At 51.4% G+C, this 18177-nt stretch overlaps 1 pseudogene; it reads right to left on the bottom strand.

Moving 5' to 3' along the window:
• Window positions 1–18177, bottom strand: part of LOC142257692 (ephrin-A3-like) — a 121027-nt pseudogene that overhangs the window by 62756 nt on the left and 40094 nt on the right.

The following is an 18177-nucleotide window of genomic DNA, read 5'->3' on the forward strand; positions in this document are numbered from 1 at the left end:
GAGGGCAACCTGCATATGGGCGGAGCAGAGGGCAACCTGCATAGGGGCGGAGCAGAGGGCAACCTGCATAGGGGCGGAGAAGAGGGCAACCTGCATAGGGGCGGAGCAGAGGGCAACCTGCATAGGGGCGGAGCAGAGGGCAACCTGCATAGGGGCGGAGCAGAGGGCAACCTGCATAGGGGCGGAGCAGAGGACAACCTGCATAGGGGCGGAGCAGAGGGCAACCTGCATAGGGGCGGAGCAGAGGGCAACCTGCATAGGGGCGGAGCAGAGGGCAACCTGCATAGGGGCGGAGCAGAGGACAACCTGCATAGGGGCGGAGCAGAGGGCAACCTGCATAGGGGCGGAGCAGAGGGGCAAAACAGGACTGCCTGCATGCCTCTCGATAGGAGTTTCCTCACGTTATTGTGAGGAAAGAGTTAACCTTTTTCACTGACTTAGAAAATAATAGAAATTCATTCTCCCTGGCAAGACCGAACCAGACTTATTTGCGTAATAAACTGTGAGACCAACCTAACATTATCTGGCGCCCGAAAAGCAGGGACCCGTGTTTCTAATCCCAGGACGCAGTGGACTGTCTTGCCATTCAGAGGAGGAGGTGACCAGACGTGGGGACCAGAAACACCTGGCCAGGTAAGAGTTGAACCTTATTCTTCTCTTTATGCTCCCCACATCTGATCTCCCCTCTCCTCAACGCGCAAAATGGTACACTGTGAGTAGAAACTGGGTTATTGGCGGGTTTCTACTGAACTCTGAGAGAGCCTTGCTAGCTGATGTTTTCTCTGCCTTGGTTGGTTGTTTGTTTGTTTCTTTGTGTTTCTCTGCCTCTCCGTGTGTCGCGTGTCTGCTCTCCTGCGCTTTGCTTCTGTGCTGTTGTCTTTGCTGGTTGTTATAGATCCCATACATCAGTGAGTGTTGAAAGGGAATAGTGTACCTGCTCTGTCCAATGGATGTGATATTCACTGCCCTAGTGTTAGTGGGAATAGCCCTGTTTGCCATTGCTATCGGATATAGAGTGTACCTTTGGTACAAGAAGGGTAACCCAGCGCCATTCAACATTCTCAGCCCCCTCTGAAGTTAGGACACCACCTTTCAGTAGGAATACAAAAGGAGTTAGTCTCTGAGTATCTCCAGGAAAGGTGGTTCTAGACCTCACCTTAGGTAGGAATACAAAAGGAGTTAGTCTCTGAGTATCTCCAGGATAGGTAGGTTTAGTCCAAAGGACGTTCAAGGGTCTAAAAGCTGAAGAAGATAGACGAAGAATGGGGCAAGGAATATCAAAAGACAGAAGAGCTGGATGCACCCTGCAACATCTCATTACGTGTTATCATGGCAAAAGAACAGCCAGTCAGTCCAAGGAAGTTTTTAAGACATTTGGATTGAAGGGGAAGGATCAATTGGACCCCAACAAATGGGACACAATAACAGCTACTAGAGCAGGAGTGATAGCAGATAAATCATGGACTGAACTAGTCAGAACTCTTTCTGACATGGCAAAAACAGCCCACGATCAAGGTTGGATATATCATGAAGAATCAGACACATGGGAAGAAGGCTAATAAGGAACAGCAGCTTCCTCCGTACCTGTCAGCTACTCCTAGAACAGCTTCAAAAATAGCAGGATCCCCGGGATGGACCTGCACAAACTGTAGCCAACAAAATCCGGACTGGAGTGAAACATGCCTAGCCTGTGGAGCCCCACAGCACAAGCTACAAGCCACAGCACCAGTGCCTCTTTATCCCGTAGTGGAAAGAAGAGTCCTGATAAGACCACCTGTTAATCCACAAAACCCAGATGCTCCCAGAGATGCAGTTCCTCGTACGTATGATGACTACGTACCCTGGACTCCAGCCCAGCAGATGGCATTCCTGCAAAATGCTCCAGACCCGACTAGAAACCCAGTCAGTTTTTCACGTTACCTGAACCAAATACAGGTCTCCTACAGAAGCACTTGGTTGGACATGGAAGGTTTGTGTAGAGTTAAAATGTCTCCCGAACTGTATGCCAAACTCACTGCCCACCTGACAGGACATGTTCCGGACAATACCCGTAATGTGGAATCGGGCCAAGATTTCATGATAAGACTCAATCTCTTCTGCGCCCAGGAGCAAAGAACTAAGGGCACAATGGGACCAGTGCATCAAGGTCATGTGGAGAATGTCAGCTCATTTTACTACAGATTGATGCAGTCATTCGCAGATGAAGGGCTGGACTTACAAGCGGGTGCGATACGTCGCCTGATGGTAAGATCCTTCATGGATGGAATAAATGCACCTCTGGCAGAAAGATTGAAAGCGTGCTGCCCAGAATGGAGAAACATGGAAGACATAGATCTTCTAGTGAACAAAGCAAGTGGCTTAGAAACCGACGCAAAGGATAAAAGGAGCAACAAGAAAGTTGTCATAGCAGCAGTGGACGGTGAGCCAGAAGGTACAAGAAGGAAGGCACCGACCTGCTACTATTGTGGGAGTCAGAGGACATGTGATCAGAGACTGTAGAAAGAAGAAGAGGGACACTCAAAACCAACCCCAGAGTCAGGAGGAGAAGACTGCCTGACTTGCGGCAGCACGGGATAGGGATGCCAGAGGTCCATTTATACATGTCCCCCTTCACATTGGCAACAAGGAAATAAGAGCTTTAGTGGACTCAGGAGCCTCTCGCTCCGTACTCCCCAAGAATCTGGTGCCTGAAGGATCCATCTCCTCTGAAGCTACTGTAGTATCCGGAGTTGATGGACAAGCCCAGATAATCTCAATAATACATCCACTGAAGGTGAAACTGGGACCATACATGTTCGTGTCTAAATTCTTAGTGTCCCCCCTGGGTGGAGATGCCCTAGTGGGAGCAGATCTACTATCAAGACTACAAGCTCAGATTGTCTACAATGAAGATGGATCTGCTATCCTGCAAATTCCAGAAGATATCCCAGAAGAAATACTGTGCACTCTCCAGATGATAGAAGACCAACCAGAATCTGAAGTTACACATGAAGTAAACACGGATCCAATACTTCTACAAGTTCCTACAAAACTCTGGTCCACATCAAAAACTGACCTCGGCACACTACCCGTGCCCACAGTAAAAGTTTCAGTCAAGCCTGGAATTACGCCACCGCAGCTGAGACAATCCCCCCTCCCGCTACCTCTTGCAGTACATCTACCAGTACGTGGATGATTTACTACTGTGCTGCCCTAGTGAAGAAAAATGCACAACTGCTTCAATAAGTCTTCTTACCTTTCTGGCAGAAGTAGGATGCAAAGCGAGCAGAGATAAATTGCAGTTCTGCAAAACAAGGGTCACTTTCCTGGGTCATTGCCTTTCTGCGGGACAAAAATACCTCAGCCCGGACAGACAAGAAGTTATCAGGAAAGCAAGCATTCCTAGAAATCTCAAACAACTCAGAGGATTTTTAGGGCTAATATCATTTTGCAGACAGTGGATTCCCAATGCATCGCTACTCATGCAACCGCTGTATGATTGCACAAAGAATGTTCCTTTCTCCCTCACAGAAGAAGCTCGACAAAACTTTCAAAAGCTCAAGGAACTAGTGATTGATGCACCTGCTCTGGCACTACCAAACTATGATCTCACCTTTAATCTGTTCGTAGCAGAGCTTCAAGGATTTGCCGTAGGAGTACTCACCCAGAAGACGGACAAACATCACATAATCGGGTACTACTCCTCTCAACTTGACAACGTCACAAAAGCAGCACCAACCTGTGTCCGTGCTGTTACAGCAGTTTCAAACATACTGAAGAAAGCATCTGAAATCTCACTCGATTTCCCGACTACCATCCTTACCAGCCATGACATCTGTGCTGTTCTCAATCAAGTGCAGCTGAAACTCCTCTCCATGGCAAGACAGGTCAGACTCCAGTGCACGCTGTTGCTACCCCCAAACATCTCATTTGCTCGAGTTACAAGTCTAAACCTTGCTGATCTGCTGATCTTTACAAGTTTAGAAGTGAGGACAGAAGAGAGGACAGAAGAGAGTGACAAACGTACCAGTGCACCATTTGATCATGATTGTCAGGAACTCATTGAACATGAGGCAAAGCCCCTTCACAATATACAGGCAACACCGCTTACAAATCCAGACTTTGAACTTTTTGTGGATGTAGCAGATACGCTGATGAAGCAGGCAAGTTCCACACCGGATTTGCAGTAGTGACTCTATATGCAGTCCTAGCCAAACAACCGCTACCTCCACGCATATCTGCTCAAGAAGCAGAACGTCTTGCTCTCATCTGGGCAATTGAGTTTCTGGAAGAACGAACAGCGAACATCTACACGGACTCAGCCTATGCACACGGCATTGTGCACGATTTTGGCACTATCTGGCAGATAAGAGGATTCCTCACAGCAACAGGAAATCCCATCAGGCATGGAGCCTCAGTGAAGAAACTAATGGAAGTAGCCTTGATACCAAAACAGCTAGCAATCATAAAGGTTGCTGCCCACACCAAGGCTCAAACACCCGAGGCAAGGGGAAATCGCTTGGCCGATCAAACAGCAAAACAAGCAGCCTTACTCCCTTTGAAGGAGACGGAAACAGTGTCAACGACGGAGGAAGAAATGCAGAACCTCTTTGAGACACAAGAAAACGCCTCTGAGGAAGAAAAGGCCGGATGGCGGGCCAAGGGGGCAGAAAAGGTGGAGGGGATTTGGCGCCTAAACGGACTTCCTGTCCTGCCACGCAGTTGGTTCCCTGCCATTTTCCAAGTACTCCACTATCCCACACACAGTAGCACAAACTCAATCATGAACCAGATGCAACCTTATTGGGTAGCCCCCGGCTTCAGACAATACGCCTCCCAGAGAATAAAAGCTTGTCACAGCTGTCAACAACATAATCCAGGCCAGCTAACTAAAACCCCGCAAAGACACATGCCAAAGACGTTTGCCCCATTTCAAAGAGTACAAATAGACTATATACAGTTGCCAAAACATGGCATCTACGAGTTTGTATTTGTCTGTGTAGACCTCTTCTCAGGATGGCCAGAGGCCTACCCTGTCAGCTCAGCCACGGCCCGAATTACAGCAAAGAAATTGGCCTGTGAGCTGGTGCCTCGGTTTGGACTCCCTGAAGTCATAGAGTCAGACCGAGGTACTCATTTCACTGGACAAGTTTTCCAGAACACCTGTGCCCTGTTAGGCATTCAGTCAGCCTTACACACGCCTTACCACCCACAGTCATCAGGGAAAGTGGAAAGGTTAAATGGCACTCTAAAGCTCAAACTAGCCAAGGCAGTGGAGGAGACTGGTAGACCATGGACAGAATGTCTCCCCATAGCTCTTTACTCTATAAGGACTACCCCGCAGGGAAAGCACAGGCTCTCACCCTTTGAAATACTCTTTGGTAGTGCACCCAGATTAGGATGCTACTTCCCACAGGAGTTACACCTGCAATGTGATAGCCTAACGTCTTATGTTGTTTCCCTGCAGAAGAGACTAGCTGAAACTCACCAAAGGGTCTACTCTTCTCTACCTGATCCTGATGCCGTTCCAGGAACCCACTCTCTAAAGCTTGGTGACCGGGTCTACCTAAAGAAGCACGTGAGAAAGACCCTTGAGCCACGATTCGAAGGGCCTTTGACTGTCCAGCTGACCACTCCAACCTCCGTCAAACTTGAGGGGAGATCGATATGGGTCCATGCCAGCCACTGCAAGAAGGCCTAATACTGCTGTCTTTCCTCTAGAAATCACCTTGGCATATCATGATGAGACTCCTATCTAGAGGCATGCAGGCAGTCCTGGGTGACGGATGTGAGACGACACTCCCTGAGCAAACCCACGGCTTAGAAAGTATCTGGAGACTAGCCTGCTTTCTCTATAGTCCACAGCTTCTCGATGGCCCCCTGTCCATCAATCACGCCAATAGGGGGGATTATGAGGAAAGAGTTAACCTTTTTCACTGACTTAGAAAATAATAGAAATTCATTCTCCCTGGCAAGACCGAACCAGACTTATTTGCGTAATAAACTGTGAGACCAACCTAACAAAGGCTTGTAATATTGTTCAAGCCTCTATAAGATCAGCTGAAGTATAGCACAGACATAAGCTCGTGTTTGCTGCCTCCGTGAGACGTCCGGGCAGTGATGTCCAGGAGTTCTCTGTCTATGTCCTGCTTCTCTGACCTCCAGACAGATGATGTCCAAAGCTCATTGGTGATGTAAGTATATTTAACTGTACTTAACCTTTGTATGTTCAATATACAAAAGTGTACGCAATATCATACTTTTCCTTTAAGTTTGTATTTCACATTTACCTTTATAATAAAATTACTTATTTGCCTTCTTTAAAGCCGTATCTGAACCTTAGTGTTAAAAATATTAGCAAAACAGGGCGGAGCAGAGGGCAACCTGCATAGGGGCGGAGCAGAGGGCAACCTGCATAGGGACGGAGCAGAGGGCAACCTGCAAAGGGGCGGAGCAGAGGGCAACCTGCATAGGGGCGGAGCAGAGGGCAACCTGCATAGGGGCGGAGGAGAGGGCAACCTGCATAGGGGCAGAGCAGAGGACAACCTGCATAGGGGCGGAGCAGAGGGCAACCTGCATAGGGGCGGAGGAGAGGGCAACCTGCATAGGGGCGGAGGAGAGGGCAACCTGCATAGGGGCGGAGGAGAGGGCAACCTGCATAGGGGCGGAGCAGAGGGCAACCTGCATAGGGGCGGAGCAGAGGGCAACCTGCATAGGGGCAGAGCAGAGGGCAACCTGCATAGGGGCGGAGCAGAGGGCAACCTGCATAGGGGCGGAGCAGAGGGCAACCTGCATAGGGGCGGAGCAGAGGGCAACCTGCATAGGGGCGGAGCAGAGGGCAACCTGCATAGGGGCGGAGCAGAGGGCAACCTGCATAGGGGCGGAGCAGAGAGCAACCTGCATAGGGGCGGAGCAGAGGGCAACCTGCATAGGGGCGGAGCAGAGGGCAACCTGCATAGGGGCGGAGGAGAGGGCAACCTGCATAGGGGCGGAGCAGAGGGCAACCTGCATAGGGGCGGAGCAGAGGGCAACCTGCATAGGGGCGGAGGAGAGGGCAACCTGCATAGGGGCGGAGGAGAGGGCAACCTGCATAGGGGCGGAGGAGAGGGCAACCTGCATAGGGGCGGAGGAGAGGGCAACCTGCATAGGGGCGGAGCAGAGGGCAACCTGCATAGGGGCGGAGCAGAGGGCAACCTGCATAGGGGCGGAGCAGAGGGCAACCTGCATAGGGGCGGAGGAGAGGGCAACCTGCATAGGGGCGGAGGAGAGGGCAACCTGCATAGGGGCGGAGGAGAGGGCAACCTGCATAGGGGCGGAGGAGAGGGCAACCTGCACAGGGGCGGAGGAGAGGGCAACCTGCACAGGGGCGGAGGAGAGGGCAACCTGCATAGTGGCGGAGGAGAGGGCAACCTGCATAGGGGCGGAGGAGAGGACAACCTGCATAGGGGCGGAGGAGAGGACAACCTGCATAGGGGCGGAGGAGAGGACAACCTGCATAGGGGCGGAGGAGAGGACAACCTGTATAGGGGCGGAGGAGAGGACAACCTGTTTTAGGCCACACCCCCTAACCACACCCATTTCACAGTCACGCCCATATCCACTCCCCATCCACACCCATTCAGCATGGACACGCAGGCAGCCGGCGTGCCTCCAGAATGGACACGGAGGCAGCCGGCGTGCCTCCAGCATGGACACGCAGGCAGCCGGCGGGCCTCCAGCATGGACACCAGGCAGCCGGCGGGCCTCCAGCATGGACACGCAGGCAGCCGGCGGGCTTCCAGCATGGACACGCATGTAAGCCGTGCACCGGGGTGGGCTCTTTAGGATACAGCGAAGTTAAAAATGGGAAATAAACGGCCCCAAAACTAGATTAACTAACAAAAGTGCTTTACTACAATTTGGATATGAACACAATCTAACAGGGGAAGACACTCAGGGAAAAATTCACAAACACTCAGCGAATAAGCTGAGACCCTTGTGCTATACAGCGTGGCGCCTTTTAACATGAGTCAACTACAATATATACACTATATGTTACCTACAGGCATGACTGGATATTCCAACCACCAACTACCTTTTAATACCCTTAAACATGAAACAAAAAAATGGATGGGTGTGAAACACAAGCCGCCCGCAGTATAGCACAACAGTTTACAAACTTAAAATACATTTACTCTAACCCCAAATTGACTATTCCCCTGCCCCAATATAAATATAGTGCCCATTAATGGAGGATCCTTCCCAAGATTCACCTTGAATAACCAAACAACTTACTATATACAATGACTGCTTAGCAAAGAGCATAAAGACAAATAAAAAAAACAGATATATTGTTCAATACAAGTTCCCTCCTGAATGAGCTCAACTCTGGCCTAAAATAGGTCTTAGCAACATCCAGGTATGAGGTCATTGTGGTCCACAGAGAAGCCTCAATGGCAAATAATTAGATGTTGTAGTTGTAGAAACAATGGTCCCAAACGGTGATTGTGCAGTAAGTGTGGCCTGAAGGGGTTACAATGACTACCTAAACTAACTACAGGCCCTATCTGAGTCTCAAATATTTTGGCGCCAAACTGATGTGAGGTGCGTGCACGGTTACCCACTGTGATGGCGCAGTGGGCCTTACTTATCTTATGGACCCGGGTCTGCTCTGGGCAATATGTCTGAAGTACGCAGTAAGATGAGGCCTCTCCAACAGCTGAGCAGCACTGCCGGTCACTGGGGCTCGTCTCCTTGGCAACGTCCTATCCTTTCAGCAATCTTCTCCCATCTGGTAAGGATACGGATACAGTGTCACAGCTCTGATCAAGAGGATAGATTTCTAGTCGCAAATATTCTCTCTTCCCTCTTCCGCACGTCCTGTGTCTCTGTACTCATTCACTGCCAACCGCTTCCAAGATGGCTGCTGCTCTACTGCCTGTGATGTCATTGTGTTTATCAGCCTGTAGCTCCGCCCCATCTGAGCTACCTATTGCAGTCTTTCATCTGTGCTGAGAAACAGCGTCCTCTTATGGTTGAATAATGACATTGTTGTCCCTTATAAAGTATTATCACATCATTACTGACAGCTGCAGGGTTTAAAGTTACATACAATAAATACTGTTCACATTTATGAGACACAAATATATACGTCTAAACTATGCTTGTGAGGTGATACAGGGTCTTGCCATGCACATCTTTAACCAGGTACATATTTCTGTCCATGAACAATGGGAGCTGTTTCACCATCTCACACGCAGACAGCCGGTGGGCCTCCAGCATGGACGCGCAGGCAGCCGGCGGGCCTCCAGCATGGACGCGCAGGCAGCCGGCGGGCCTCCAGCATCGACGCGCAGGCAGCCGGCGGGCCTCCAGCATGGACACGCAGGCAGCCACAGTGAGGTCGGCCGCCCGCCTTCACAGACAGGCGGCGGGGGGCGCCCGCACAGACAGGCGGCGGGCCGCCCGCACAGACAGGCGGCGGGCCGCCCGCACAGACAGGAGGCGGGCCGACCGCACAGAGAGGCGGCGGGCCGACCGCACAGACAGGCGGCGGGGGGCGCCCGCACAGAGAGACAGCCGGCCGACCGCACAGAGAGGCGGCCGACCGACCGCACAGAGAGGCTCCGGCCGGGGGGGGGGAGGGAGGGGAATCAGTGCTGGGGAGATTATGTTTACATACCTTAGCAGCAGCACAGAGCAGACAGAGACTAGTTTCGGGCAGTGCCCTCCTCTCTGTTATGCCACGTCACGTGTTAGGATGGTAGGAGGAAAAAGCAGGGAGGCGGGGAGAGAGTGGGTGGGCGGAGCCCGGGAGACGGCCGTCCCGTCCGTGGCAACGGGACAAACAATGCAAAGCGTGATAGTCCCGCTGTATCCGGGACGGTTGGGAGGTATGATATAGCTCTGGTGAGGAGAGGGCTGCTGGGGCATACATATCTGGTGGGAGGGGGCTGGAGGCATACAGAGCTGGGGTGTGCTGGGGGGTATATAGATCTGGTGGGGGGGCTGAGGGGTATACAAATCTGGTGTGGGGGCTGGGGGACATACAGAGCTGGGATGTGCTGGGGGGCATATAGATCTGGTGGGGGGGCATACAAATTTGGTGAGGGGGCCATACAGATGTGGTGAGGGGGTGACTGGAGGCATATAGCTTTGGGTAGGGGGGGGGGGTTACAGCGTTCCTTGGTGTTCAGCTCCTCTTCCTGCAGTCTCTTTATCTGTGGACAGAGCTCAGCATGTTGCTCGGTAGCTCCGCCCACAGATGCACTTCCGTACACAAACAGCCCAGCAGTGAGCAGTGAGTGCACGCTGAGCTGCAGATTTAAAGTGCCGGCAGCCAGAGTGCTGCTGCCGCCCACCCATAACAGCGGCAGCACAGAGCCAGAGCAGTGAAGCAGCGCTCGGCTCTGCTCTGCTCATGTGCATTAGGAGGGGGAGAAAGTCAGACTGGGAGAGAGCGGGTGGACGGAGCCACGGGCGGGACAAAAAGCCTCACGATCGTGACACCGGGACACCCGCTGAAATCCGGTAGAGTCCCGCTGTATCCGGGACGGTTGAGAGGTATGCCAACACTGCTGACCCCCCAACGCCTGCCCTCCCCACCAAGGACAGAGAACAGGCGGCTTATCTGCTACACGACACTCGTGTTCGCGGGTGCAGGGAAGACACATCACAGCCGTCATATATTGGGTACACAGGCAGTAACAGAAGATTCCTGGAGCAATGTAAGGTCGAGCCGGCACAGAGCCCCCCCATTCCTCCTGCCTGTGACGTACGACTATGTAGAGGTCACACGTCACCAAGGAGAGATCTTCGCAGCTTCCTGGGTACACGCTAATGGCTGCCGCTTGTAGAACAGCGTGCAGCCGCCTCCTGCAGATGAGGGGAATCTATTTTACAGAAAAAACTATTGCCAACTACACCAATAACCACAACAACCATATGAGGCCTCTTATTGCATAGATTCAATATAAACACCAAAAAGGAAAATGCAGGCCATATAATATATAACACATCATCTTTATTAACAATAATCGTTAAAACCACATAACAATAATGGATCAGCCCAAGAGGGACGGATGGAATAATGGGGATCGCCGGGCACTTGTTATACTATTATAAATGGAAAACCATATATGGATGGTATGAAATGCTATTCTGTTTCAAAAATCAATAATGACTGCAAACCTTTCCTTAATAATAACCATTAAATAATGTATAAGTAGTAGCAAGGGTATGGTTTGCAGTGACATAAATTACTTAATGCAACATAACATTACCAAAGTCCAAAAATTAGGCTGCCACGACCTCCCACAGACACACTGACGCGCGTTTCGCACTTAACCGTGCTTCGTCCAGGAGACAATAGAAAAAACTATTGTCCAAGTGTCAGATGCGATCGATCGGACATCACGTGGTCCCGGAGGCAGAAAATTGTGATCAGCATCACAATCAATGCTGCGATCACCAGCTCCAGCCTCCAGGACAAGAGCAGAGAAAGCACTGGGCAGAACAACACAAAGGACTACAGCCACATCTGAGAGGCAGCCTCTACCAGGAGCTGATACAGCAAATACAAACCACAGACAACCACTGATCTCCAGCTACAGAGAACGCACATTACAAGGGACAGTCCGCACTAACATCAGCAGAGACGTGAGGATACAGCCACATCTGAGAGGCGGCCTCTACCAGGAGCCGATACACCAAATACAAACCACAGACAACCGCTGATCTCCAGCTACAGATAACGCACATCACAAGGGACAGTCCGCACTAACGTCAGCAGAGATGTGAGGACACAGCCACATCTGAGAGGCGGCCTCTACCAGGAGCCAATACACCAAACACAAACCACAGACAACCGCTGATCTCCAGCTACAGAAAACGCACATCACAAGGGACAGTCCGCACTAATGTCAGCAGAGATGTGAGGACACAGCCACATCTGAGAGGCGGCCTCTACCAGGAGCCGATACACCAAATACAAACCAAAGACAACCGCTGATCTCCAGCTACAGAGAACGCACATCACAAGGGACAGTCCGCACTAACATCAGCAGAGATGTAAGGATACAGCCACATCTGAGAGGCGGCCTCTACCAGGAGCCGATACACCAAATACAAACCACAGACAACCGCTGATCTCCAACTACAGAGAACGCACATCACAAGGGACAGTCCGCACTAACGTCAGCAGAGATGTGAGGACACAGCCACATCTGAGAGGCGGCCTCTACCAGGAGCCAATACACCAAACACAAACCACAGACAACCGCTGATCTCCAGCTACAGAAAACGCACATCACAAGGGACAGTCCGCACTAACGTCAGCAGAGACGTGAGGACACAGCCACATCTGAGAGGCGGCCTCTACCAGGAGCCGATACACCAAATACAAACCAAAGACAATCGCTGATCTCCAGCTACAGAGAACGCACATCACAAGGGACAGGCAGCACTAACGTCAGCAGAGACATGAGGACACAGCCACATCTGAGAGGTGGCCTCTACCAGGAGCCGATACACCAAATACAAACCACAGACAACCGCTGATCTCCAGCTACAGAGAACGCACATTACAAGGGACCTGCAGCACTAACGTCAGCAGAGATGTGAGGACACAGCCACATCTGAGAGGCGGCCTCTACCAGGAACCGATACACCAAATACAAACCACAGACAACCGCTGATCTCCAGCTACAGAGAACGCACATTACAAGGGACAGTCCGCACTAACGTCAGCAGAGATGTGAGGACACAGCCACATCTGAGAGGCGGCCTCTACCAGGAGCAGATACACCAAATACAAACCAAAGACAACCACTGATCTCCAGCTACAGAGAACGCACATCACAAGGGATAGTCAGCACTAACGTCAGCAGAGACGTGAGGACACAGCCACATCTGAGAGGCGGCCTCTACCAGGAGCCGATAGACCAAATACAAACCACAGACAACCGCTGATCTCCAGCTACAGAGAACGCACATCACAAGGGACAGTCAGCACTAACGTGAGCAGAGATGTGAGGACACAGCCACATCTGAGAGGCGGCCTCTACCAGGAGCCAATACACCAAACACAAACCACAGACAACCGCTGATCTCCAGCTACAGAGAACGCACATTACAAGGGACAGTCCGCACTAACGTCAGCAGAGATGTGAGGACACAGCCACATCTGAGAGGCGGCCTCTACCAGGAGCCGATACACCAAATACAAACCACAGACAACCGCTGATCTCCAGCTACAGAGAACGCACATTACAAGGGACAGTCCGCACTAACGTCAGGAGAGATGTGAGGACACAGCCACATCTGAGAGGCGGCCTCTACCAGGAGCCAATACACCAAATAAAAAACCAAAGACAACCGCTGATCTCCAGCTACAGAGAACGCACATCACAAGGGACAGTCAGCACTAACGTGAGCAGAGATGTGAGGACACAGCCACATCTGAGAGGCGGCCTCTACCAGGAGCCAATACACCAAATAGAAACCACAGACAACCGATGATCTCCAGCTACAGAGAACGCACATTACAAGACCCAGTCAGCACTAACGTGAGCAGAGATGTGAGGACACAGCCACATCTGAGAGGCAGCCTCTACCAGGAGCAGATACACCAAATACAAACCAAAGACAACCACTGATCTCCAGCTACAGAGAACGCACATCACAAGGGACAGTCAGCACTATCGTGAGCAGAGATGTGAGGATACAGCCACATCTGAGAGGCGGCCTCTACCAGGAGCCAATACACCAAATACAAACCACGGACAACCGCTGATCTCCAGCTACAGAGAACGCACATCACAAGATACAGTCAGCACTAACGTGAGCAGAGATGTGAGGACACAGCCACATCTGAGAGGCGGCCTCTACCAGGAGCCAATACACCAAATACAAACCACGGACAACCGCTGATCTCCATTTACAGAGAACGCACATTACAAGGGACAGTCAGCACTAACTTGAGCAGAGATGTGAGGACACAGCCACATCTGAGAGGCGGCCTCTACCAGGAGCCGAAACACCAAATACAAACCACAGACAACCGCTGATCTCCAGCTACAGAGAACGCACATCACAAGGGACAGTTCGCAATAACGTCAGCAGAGATGTGAGGACACAGCCACATCTGAGAGGCGGCCTCTACCAGGAGCCAATACACCAAATACAAACCACAGACAACCGCTGATCTCCAGCTACAGAGAACGCACATCACAAGGGACAGTCAGCACTAAAGTGAGCAGAGACATGAGGACACAGCCACATCTGAGAGGCAGCCTCTACCAGGAGCCGATACACCAAATAAAAACCACAGACAACCGCTGATCTCCAGCTACAGAGAACGCACATCACAATGGACAGTCAGCACTAACGTGAGCAGAGATGTGAGGACACAGCCACATCTGAGAGGCAGCCTTTACCAGGAGCAGATACACCAAATACAAACCAAAGACAACCACTGATCTCCAGCTACAGAGAACGCACATCACAAGGGACAGTCAGCACTATCGTGAGCAGAGATGTGAGGATACAGCCACATCTGAGAGGCGGCCTCTACCAGGAGCAGATACACCAAATACAAACCACGGACAACCGCTGATCTCCAGCTACAGAGAACGCACATCACAAGAGACAGTCAGCACTAACGTGAGCAGAGATGTGAGGACACAGCCACATCTGAGAGGCGGCCTCTACCAGGAGCCAATACACCAAATACAAACCACGGACAACCGCTGATCTCCAGCTACAGAGAACGCACATTACAAGGGACAGTCAGCACTAACGTGAGCAGAGATGTGAGGACACAGCCACATCTGAGAGGCAGCCTCTACCAGGAGCCAATACACCAAATACAAACCACGGACAACCGCTGATCTCCAGCTACAGAGAACGCACATCACAAGGGACAGTCAGCACTAACGTGAGCAGAGATGTGAGGACACAGCCACATCTGAGAGGCGGCCTCTACCAGGAGCCAATACACCAAATACAAACCACGGACAACCGCTGATCTCCATTTACAGAGAACGCACATTACAAGGGACAGTCAGCACTAACTTGAGCAGAGATGTGAGGACACAGCCACATCTGAGAGGCGGCCTCTACCAGGAGCCGAAACACCAAATACAAACCACAGACAACCGCTGATCTCCAGCTACAGAGAACGCACATCACAAGGGACAGTTCGCAATAACGTCAGCAGAGATGTGAGGACACAGCCACATCTGAGAGGCGGCCTCTACCAGGAGCCAATACACCAAATACAAACCACAGACAACCGCTGATCTCCAGCTACAGAGAACGCACATCACAAGGGACAGTCAGCACTAAAGTGAGCAGAGACATGAGGACACAGCCACATCTGAGAGGCAGCCTCTACCAGGAGCCGATACACCAAATAAAAACCACAGACAACCGCTGATCTCCAGCTACAGAGAACGCACATCACAATGGACAGTCAGCACTAACGTGAGCAGAGATGTGAGGACACAGCCACATCTGAGAGGCAGCCTTTACCAGGAGCAGATACACCAAATACAAACCAAAGACAACCACTGATCTCCAGCTACAGAGAACGCACATCACAAGGGACAGTCAGCACTATCGTGAGCAGAGATGTGAGGATACAGCCACATCTGAGAGGCGGCCTCTACCAGGAGCAGATACACCAAATACAAACCACGGACAACCGCTGATCTCCAGCTACAGAGAACGCACATCACAAGAGACAGTCAGCACTAACGTGAGCAGAGATGTGAGGACACAGCCACATCTGAGAGGCGGCCTCTACCAGGAGCCAATACACCAAATACAAACCACGGACAACCGCTGATCTCCAGCTACAGAGAACGCACATTACAAGGGACAGTCAGCACTAACGTGAGCAGAGATGTGAGGACACAGCCACATCTGAGAGGCGGCCTCTACCAGGAGCCAATACACCAAATAAAAAACCAAAGACAACCGCTGATCTCCAGCTACAGAGAACGCACATCACAAGGGACAGTCAGCACTAACGTGAGCAGAGATGTGAGGACACAGCCACATCTGAGAGGCGGCCTCTACCAGGAGCGAATACACCAAATAGAAACCACAGACAACCGCTGATCTCCAGCTACAGAGAACGCACATTACAAGGGACAGTCAGCACTAACGTGAGCAGAGATGTGAGGACACAGCCACATCTGAGAGGCAGCCTCTTCCAGGAGCAGATACACCAAATACAAACCAAAGACAACCACTGATCTCCAGCTACAGAGAACGCACATCACAAGGGACAGTCAGCACTATTGTGAGCAGAGATGTGAGGATACAGCCACATCTGAGAGGCGGCCTCTACCAGGAGCAGATACACCAAATACAAACCACGGACAACCGCTGATCTCCAGCTACAGAGAACGCACATCACAAGATACAGTCAGCACTAACGTGAGCAGAGATGTGAGGACACAGCCACATCTGAGAGGCGGCCTCTACCAGGAGCCAATACACCAAATACAAACCACGGACAACCGCTGATCTCCAGCTACAGAGAACGCACATCACAAGAGAAAGTCAGCACTAACGTGAGCAGAGATGTGAGGACACAGCCACATCTGAGAGGCGGCCTCTACCAGGAGCCAATACACCAAATACAAACCACGGACAACCGCTGATCTCCAGCTACAGAGAACGCACATCACAAGGGACAGTCAGCACTAACGTGAGCAGAGATGTGAGGACACAGCCACATCTGAGAGGCGGCCTCTACCAGGAGCCAATACACCAAATACAAACCACAGACAACCGCTGATCTCCAGCTACAGAGAACGCACATCACAAGGGACAGTCAGCACTAACGTCAGCAGAGATGTGAGGATACAGCCACATCTGAGAGGCGGCCTCTACCAGGAGCCAATACACCAAATACAAACCACGGACAACCGCTGATCTCCAGCTACAGAGAACGCACATTACAAGGGACAGTCCGCACTAACGTCAGCAGAGATGTGAGGACACAGCCACATCTGAGAGGCGGCCTCTACCAGGAGCCGATACACCAAATACAAACCACAGACAACCGCTGATCTCCAGCTACAGAGAACGCACATTACAAGGGACAGTCCGCACTAACGTCAGGAGAGATGTGAGGACACAGCCACATCTGAGAGGCGGCCTCTACCAGGAGCCAATACACCAAATAAAAAACCAAAGACAACCGCTGATCTCCAGCTACAGAGAACGCACATCACAAGGGACAGTCAGCACTAACGTGAGCAGAGATGTGAGGACACAGCCACATCTGAGAGGCGGCCTCTACCAGGAGCCAATACACCAAATAGAAACCACAGACAACCGCTGATCTCCAGCTACAGAGAACGCACATTACAAGGGACAGTCAGCACTAACGTGAGCAGAGATGTGAGGACACAGCCACATCTGAGAGGCAGCCTCTACCAGGAGCAGATACACCAAATACAAACCAAAGACAACCACTGATCTCCAGCTACAGAGAACGCACATCACAAGGGACAGTCAGCACTATTGTGAGCAGAGATGTGAGGATACAGCCACATCTGAGAGGCGGCCTCTACCAGGAGCAGATACACCAAATACAAACCACGGACAACCGCTGATCTCCAGCTACAGAGAACGCACATCACAAGATACAGTCAGCACTAACGTGAGCAGAGATGTGAGGACACAGCCACATCTGAGAGGCGGCCTCTACCAGGAGCCAATACACCAAATACAAACCACGGACAACCGCTGATCTCCAGCTACAGAGAACGCACATCACAAGGGACAGTCAGCACTAACGTGAGCAGAGATGTGAGGACACAGCCACATCTGAGAGGCGGCCTCTACCAGGAGCCAATACACCAAATACAAACCACGGACAACCGCTGATCTCCATTTACAGAGAACGCACATTACAAGGGACAGTCAGCACTAACTTCAGCAGAGATGTGAGGACACAGCCACATCTGAGAGGCGGCCTCTACCAGGAGCCGAAACACCAAATACAAACTACAGACAACCGCTGATCTCCAGCTACAGAGAACGCACATCACAAGGGACAGTTCGCACTAACGTCAGCAGAGATGTGAGGACACAGCCACATCTGAGAGGCGGCCTCTACCAGGAGCCAATACACCAAATACAAACCACAGACAACCGCTGATCTCCAGCTACAGAGAACGCACATCACAAGGGACAGTCAGC

This window comes from Anomaloglossus baeobatrachus, chromosome 12 (assembly GCF_048569485.1).
Source record: "Anomaloglossus baeobatrachus isolate aAnoBae1 chromosome 12, aAnoBae1.hap1, whole genome shotgun sequence".
Taxonomy (NCBI): Eukaryota; Metazoa; Chordata; class Amphibia; order Anura; family Aromobatidae; genus Anomaloglossus; species Anomaloglossus baeobatrachus.